The sequence below is a fragment of the Mauremys reevesii genome, linkage group 17 (genome assembly GCF_016161935.1).
Source record: "Mauremys reevesii isolate NIE-2019 linkage group 17, ASM1616193v1, whole genome shotgun sequence".
Classification (NCBI taxonomy): Eukaryota; Metazoa; Chordata; order Testudines; family Geoemydidae; genus Mauremys; species Mauremys reevesii.
The window spans coordinates 9,303,624-9,310,719 of NC_052639.1; the positions used below are offsets into that span (position 1 = coordinate 9,303,624).

Sequence of the window (7,096 nt, forward strand, 5' to 3'; positions counted from 1 at the left end):
CTCAGACATAGGCCAGGGGTTTGTTACAGGAGTGGGTGGGTGAGAGTCTGTGGCCTGCATTGTGCAGGAGGTCGGACTAGACGATCACAATGGTCCCTTCTGACCTTAAAGTCGATGAGTCTATGAGCTCTGACACTGCAGAGTGTTTACCCCACATCCCCCTTCCCAGCTGTGACACTGCAAAGCCTTGTCTGTGTCCCTGTTCCCTATTCCCATCCCCCTGTTAGCATGATTCCAATTTCCTCTTCCACTTCCTGTCTGACCCCAGTTTATACAGTAATATTCTCAGCTAGACCTTAACCAGTCATTGTAACTAACCAATTCTAACCTATTGTAACAGAATTCTCTAACCAATTACATCCCACTCCCCTAATTAACTTACACCCAGCAAAATTAACTCGGCAGCAGACAGAAACAATTAGCGAACCAGACAGATTGACAATAGAAAAGTGGGGGCCAGAAAGCTAAACCCTACAGAAATGAGGGTTTCACAACCACAACCATTGAGAAGGGATTTCTTGCCAGACCGGATGCTCCCTTAAGATCTGTTTTGTTATCTGGTGGTGATGGGCACTATCGGGACAGGATCGTCTGGCTAACAGCCCAACCCCACCTTAGTTCAGTGTGATGGGTTTGGGAGGTGAGGATGGGACCGTTCGCTTCCCAGCTTATGGCTGCCCCCGCTGCTTAGCCAAAGGCCTTCGCCTACAAACAAGGCTCAGACTCTCCGAGGGAGAGAAGGCCCAGACGCAGGCAGACTGGGATATTGGGTCTTTCTTTTATAGCCCTGTCACTAGCTAAGTGATAAAAATACACCTGAGTTCTTAAAGTCTAGGCCTGTACAGGCTGCCTGAATCTCTCTATTCTAACAGCCATCGGCCCCTGTGGGAAAATGATCTATTCAGGGTTGTCCCTAGACATTTTGGTGCCCTACACGGCACCCCCGTCCCCCAGCCCGAGCTGGCAGAGCGGAGCAGGCTGGGGCCAGGTCACTCCACTTCCCGCTACCCGGTAATTGCAGGGCAGGCCCGACCCCACACTCACGGGGTGTCGGGAAATGGAGTGATCCGGCCCCAGCCTGCTGCACTCTGCTCCCAGCCTTGGAAGTTGGGGGGGAAACGCCCCCCCAGCACTCACCAGTGGCGTGGCTGGGCGCTAGTGGAGCAGAGCAGGCTGGGGACAGGTCGTTCCACTTCCCACCGCTCAGTGAGTGCCGGGTGCGCCTGATCCCTCCTGCCGTCCACCGGGGTGTAGCTCAGGGGAAGGGGCGGAGTGGGGATGGGGTGGAGCAGGGGTGGGAAGAGGGGGTGGGGGCAGACCAGGGGTGGGGGCTGTGGGGAAGAGGTGGAGCAGGGGCAGGGGCAGCTTTCCTGGCCGGCTCAGCTAGCCAGGGGATCGGTTTCCCCGCTGGAGCAGATCGCAGCTGCGCAGGGCACCGGGAAATTTGGGGCAATTTGGTGCCTCCACATCCCTTAACCAGGCAGCGTCCCTGTCGTGTGGGCTGTCTGCATAGGCCCTTTCTCAATCTTTCTCACCCTCTTGTCTCCAGTCTCCTGTGTCTCTGCTTTCTAAGCACAGACTCACTCTGGCTGTTCAGAGGAGGGGAGGACCATGCCTATGCGTGACCAGCAGACAGCGACAAAGACCCCCAGCCAGCCTGCTCCCTGCCATGCCAAACCCCCACTGAAGGCCACCCGCAGACCACCATGCGGGGCGGCTGCTGATGCTCTGTGTCCAACATCAGTAGACAGTAGGAAAGCAGGGCCAGCCCCCCTGGTGGGGCCTCTTACCGTTCCCATACTCCATGCTCACTTTTGCAGTGGGACAGGAGATGTTATCCCAAGAGGCTTTTCTCCAGCTGGCGAGAAGCAGAGAAACACCCAGGCTCCCAAGGTGCTATGTAGCAACCCCCCTCCAGCACAGGGACAGGCGCACACTTGGAAGAGGGAAACTGCTCCACACACTAGCCCGGGCAGCCGCCCATTTTCTTTGGCAAGTCAGGAAGGGCAAAGGCGAGACTGGAAGCACCTGGGGCTCATGCCCCAGCCTTTGTGACACCCACCCCCAACTCCTTCCCGGGGCTCTAGCTGAAGCCAGAGCATTGGCCTGAGCGGCCAAGAAGAGGTTCCAGCCCTGAAGGGAGCAGGACGTTCAGCCCAAAGGTAAAACTGCACAAGCACAAAGGGACTCGAACTCTCAACCGCCTGATTTAAAGTCAGACACCTTATCCATTAGGTCACGTGGTCACACTAGCAAATGCTCTCCAAGTACTTCTTTAGAGAAGACGGACACTGTGTTTCTCAGACAGGTCATCTACTGAGGGGGGTTGAGACTCTCTGGGCACAAGAAGTTGAGTTCCCAGCGAGATGTGAGACTTAATTCTCTGGAGCCAGGTGCAGGGCTTTGGCAGGGAGGCTCAGGCATGGGGGACTGGGGTGCAGCGGATGGACCGGCTGTCTAGGTGCGGAGATTTAATTGCACTGAGGCACAGGAGGGAGGAGGAATCCCGCTGATGGTCAGTGGCTGTGCAGAAAAAAGGGTGTTGATTCCCCCATCCTAAATGGGCTGGTTGGCTTGACCCTTCTCTGCTGCAGAGCATGGTGGGGACTGCAGCTCACCCCTCGTGGGGCAGGAGAGCACAGATGCAAGGTGCTGGGCTCAAATGCACCTGGAGGGCAGCTCCGGTGGGGTGGGGCAGGGCCTGTGGTTTACGTTCTGTGTTGCCTGGTGCTGGGCCATTGCACAATCCCCAGCCACGCAGCACAGCGCACCCCGAGAGGGGGCAGGGGGCCAAGCAGATGATCCAGCATGAGGGGGAGAGGATGTGTGGTTGGGGGAAAAAAGGCCTGTGGCTGCACTGGGGGAGTGCAGAGCAGGGGTGACACCCCAGAAACCTGCAGCAAAGGGATGGACAGGTGGGGTGGGTGGATAGAAATGGCAGTGAGCCTAAAAGGGGAGTGGGGGTCAGTGGTCAGAACAGGGAGGGGGCTGGGTGCTAGGACCTCTGGATTCTATTCCTGGCTCTGGGAGCAGAGGTGGGTCTAGAGGTGGGAGCAGGGGGACTGGGAGCATCTTCCTAATTCACAGGGTAGTTCTCGTCCCAGCTCGTGCGAGGGCGGGAAGCGCCACCAGCCCCATTTCCTGGACGGGAGAAGAGAGGCTGAGTGATGTGCCCAAGGACACTCGGGAAGTCTGTGGCAGAGCACAGCATGTTTCTCCCCCTCCCCCGCCGGGGTCTGGCCTATTAGTGGGTGGTGCAGGGGCGGGGTCCCAGGGGGAAGGGGCGGTGCAGGGCGGGGTCTCAGGGGGAAGGGGCGGTGCAGGGGGGGGGTCTCTGGCGGAAGGGGTGGTGCAGGGGCGGGGTCTCAGGCGGAAGGGGTGGTGCAGGGGCGGGGTCTCAGGGGAAGGCGGTGCCCCAGGGGAAGGTGGTGCAGGGGCGGGGTCTCAGGGGAAGGGGCGGTGTCTCAGGGGAAGGGGCGGTGCAGGGGCAAGGTCCCAGGGGAAGGGGCGGTGCAGGGTGGGGGTCTCAGGGAGGAAGGGGCGGTGCAGGGGCGGGGTCTCAGGCGGAAGGGGTGGTGCAGGCATGCGGTTCCAGGGGAAGGGGCGGTGCAGGAGCGGGGTCCCAGGGGAAGGGGCGGTGCAGGGGTCTCAGGGGAAGGGGCGGGGCAGGGATTAGAGGGAACAGGTGGTGCAGAGGCGGAGTCTAGTGGGAATGTGAAGGTAGGGTCCCAGGTGAATGGGCGGTGCAGGGGCGGGATCCCAGGGGGAAGGGGCGGGGTCCCAGGGGGAGGGGAGGGGCAGGGGCGGGGTCCCAGGGGGAGGAGCGGGGCAGGGGCGGGGTCTCAGGGGGAAGGGGCGGTGCAGGCATGCGGTTCCAGGGGAAGGGGCGGTGCAGGGGCGGGGTCCCAGGGGAGGGGCGGTGCAGGGCAGGGTCCCAGGGGAAGGGGCGGGGCAGGGCGGGGTCCCAGGGGAAGGGGCGGGGCAGGGGCAGGGTCTCAGGGGAAGGGGCGGTGCAGGGCGGGGTCCCAGGGGAAGGGGCGGTGCAGGGGCGGGGTCCCAGGGGATGGGGCGGGGCAGGGGCAGGGTCTCAGGGGAAGGGGCGGTGCAGGGCGGGGTCCCAGGGGGAAGGGGCGGTGCAGGGCGGGTCCCAGTGGGAAGGGGCGGTGCAGGGGCGGGGTCCCAGGGGGAGGGGGGGGTGCGGGGGGGGGGTCTCGAGGAGAAAGGGAAGCTCAAGGGCGGGAACTCGGGGGAAGGGGCCATGTGGGGTGGGTCCTTGGGGAAAGGGTGCAGGAGGGGGTGTATTGGGGGCAATGTGGGAGTGGGGAGTCGGGAGAAGGGGCAGAGTGAGGTGGGGTGCTGGGGAAAAGGGGCAATGTGAGGGTGGTGCCGTGGAGGAAGGGACGGGGCGGGGCAGGACTTCAGGGAAAGGGGCAGGGATTAGGGGGAACAGGCGATGTGAGGGGGAACCTCGGGGTTAGGGGCAGCGTGAGGGCAGGACCTCGGGGGGTGGGAGCAGGTCTTTGGGGAAAGGGCAGAGTGAGGGGGGGCAGGAGCAGGGCTTTGGGGGCGGGGCGGGGGCAGGACCTCAGGGGAAGGGGGGGCAGGGCTTTGGGGAAAGGGGTTTGGCAGGGGCAGGGCTTTGGGGAAGGGCACAGCGGGGGGGGGGGGCAGGGCTTTGGGGGAAGGGTGGAGCGAGGGGGGCGGGGGCAGGGCTTTGGGCTTTGACCTGCCCTCCAGCTCAGCCACCACTGAAAATTGAAAAACAAAACAGTAGAACCGTACAAGGCTTCAAAGCCCACCAGGCCCAACCCCTCTTCTAATACGGCAGAAAAGCCACAGTTCTCCTGACTAGGTGGGGACGTCCTATGGCCCCACAAGAGGTGGAAGGCCATCGTGTTCGGTCTCAGCAGCACTCGTGGAGCAGGGGGAAATACCTGGCTGAGGAAATTCCCCACAGATGGGTCTTGAGCATGACAACCTTGTAGGTAATGACAAGGTCCCCTTACGCCACCGGCTGAGCCATTCCTCACAGGCCAGCAACCATTTCTCCCAGTTCGTGTTCCCCACCTCAACCCCAACCGAATGCTAGAAGGCCCAGCCATCAACCTGCCCACTCTTGCAGCCCTCCCCTTCCGCCCTGACTAATAGGGGGGAGCATTGAGCTTCCCTCCCTTAGGCCCTTCAGCATCCCTGGGGAACACCAACACCGCCCGAGTGACTTTGGGCCAGTAGGTCAACCAATAGGGCTGCCTCCTAGGCCAGGCTGCAGCCCAGCTTCAGGACTCACAGGAAATGGAGCTTGCATCCCTACCTACAGGACTCCAGGCACAGCCAGGCTTCTGGATCAAACGTCCCCTCTTGTGCTCAAGTCACAACAGCTAGCGGGTGAAAGACAGGCTTTCATGGCCTTGGAGAGAGCAAGATCGAGCCTTGGAAGACCCAGCAGGGTTTGTGGCACAGGAATTGTCCTCAGATCCCACCGAGACTTCAGCTCAGATTGCAGGATTCAAAGTCCCGAGTGCTGCCCTTACACCATGGGACCAATAGGGAACCCCCAGACCTCTGCTGAGCTCTGGTGTGGATGACCCTGTGCGGGCAGCCCTGCCTTTGCTCACCAGGTTTTCATGCAGCAGTTTGCTGCAGCTCCCAGAGGCCTTTCTTAATCCAGACTGTGAAAGGCCAGTGGGCATGTGAGGAAGTTTTCCCTTCAGTCCCAGGCAGTACATGGCCCTTCCTAGTGAAAGGTGAATTCCTGGGGGAAAAAAGTGATTCAAATAACATCCTGGAGACATGCCTTCATCAGTTCTGGGGGAAATATCCAACAGGGAGGGGTTACTTTACATCTGACCAGGGACTTGATCCCTGGACCCTCAGATTAAAAGTCTGATGCTCTACCAACTGAGCTAGCCAGGCTCATGTTTCAAAGAAGCAAATTCCATGCAGAAGAGAAACTAATCAAGAAAATGAGAGCGGGAAACAATACAGAAAACCTGCTACTCTGGCTCTCTTAGCAGTCCTAGCCCCAGCCTGCTCCTCCATCCAGTGCCCTGAGGCCTTATTCTTTTTTTAGTTAAATAACAAATCCAGGAGAAAACACAGTTATACAAAGCAAAACAAAATCACAAACAGAAATGTCATTGGAAATACAAAAATAAAAAAGGAAAATGCAATTCCCATCACTTTATCGTGTCTGGGCCATTCCTGTATCGAGAGCACCCGCTAAGGTCCCTGTGTGCTTACGAGAAACCTGGAGGAACTCATACCACAGCCTGAACATGAAACTCAACTGCTCCCAAGTGCCGCAGTAAAACCCTTTCCCTGCTGTAACGTTGCACTCCATAGGATTTTATGAATATATGCTAATGAGTGTGAATATGATGTAACTGGAACATGCTTCATGCAAAAGGTCTCTTGTGCAGTATCATTACAAAGCTTATAATCTACTGTGTGTGTTCATCCTATTTGTATGAACCGATCATTCTTGGATCTGAAACTAGAAATATGAACTATAACTCTGAGGTCCTGTTGTAATGATGCAAAGTGTGGGCCATTAATAGTGGTTTGGACTCTTGATGGCTCCCATTAACCAGGACAATTGACTGGAGATGGCTCTGTCCTGCACCATCTGTGAGTCAGGCCAGGAAGAATGAAGGCTTGGGGGTCTCACAGGACATGTGACCATGTCACCTGGTACAGGAATCCATCTTAAACCTGGGGCTTTTCCCCAGGAGAGAGACAAAAGATTCCTGCCTTGTACCAAAGCTGTATAAGGGGGTGGAACAGAACAAAGGTGGCTGCAGTCATGAGACATCCCCTAGCTACCACCTGAGCTGGAACAAGGGCTATACCAGGTGAAAAGGTTGGGCCCAGACAAGTGTAACCCTTCTGCCCCTCTGAGCTGGCAGCAACAAGGGCCGGGTTCAGTATCCAGGGGTTCTGTTTCAATAACACAATGCAAAACTGGCTCAAGCCCCCACCCAGTGACCTGGGACAATTACCTACCACCCCCCCCCCGGGCGCCTCTAGGAGGCAATACTTCTCCACTCGCAAGCACAGAGTCCGAGTGTAGCAAAATCCTTTTAATAAAGGAGGGAAA

At 58.4% G+C, this 7,096-nt stretch overlaps 1 non-coding gene across 1 annotated transcript; it reads right to left on the minus strand.

Moving 5' to 3' along the window:
- Positions 1–5,840: 5,840 nt before the first annotated feature.
- TRNAK-UUU lies at positions 5,841–5,913 on the minus strand. The gene has a single exon. It is a non-coding gene; the product is annotated as a tRNA-Lys (tRNA).
- Between the last annotated feature and the right edge of the window lie 1,183 nt (positions 5,914–7,096).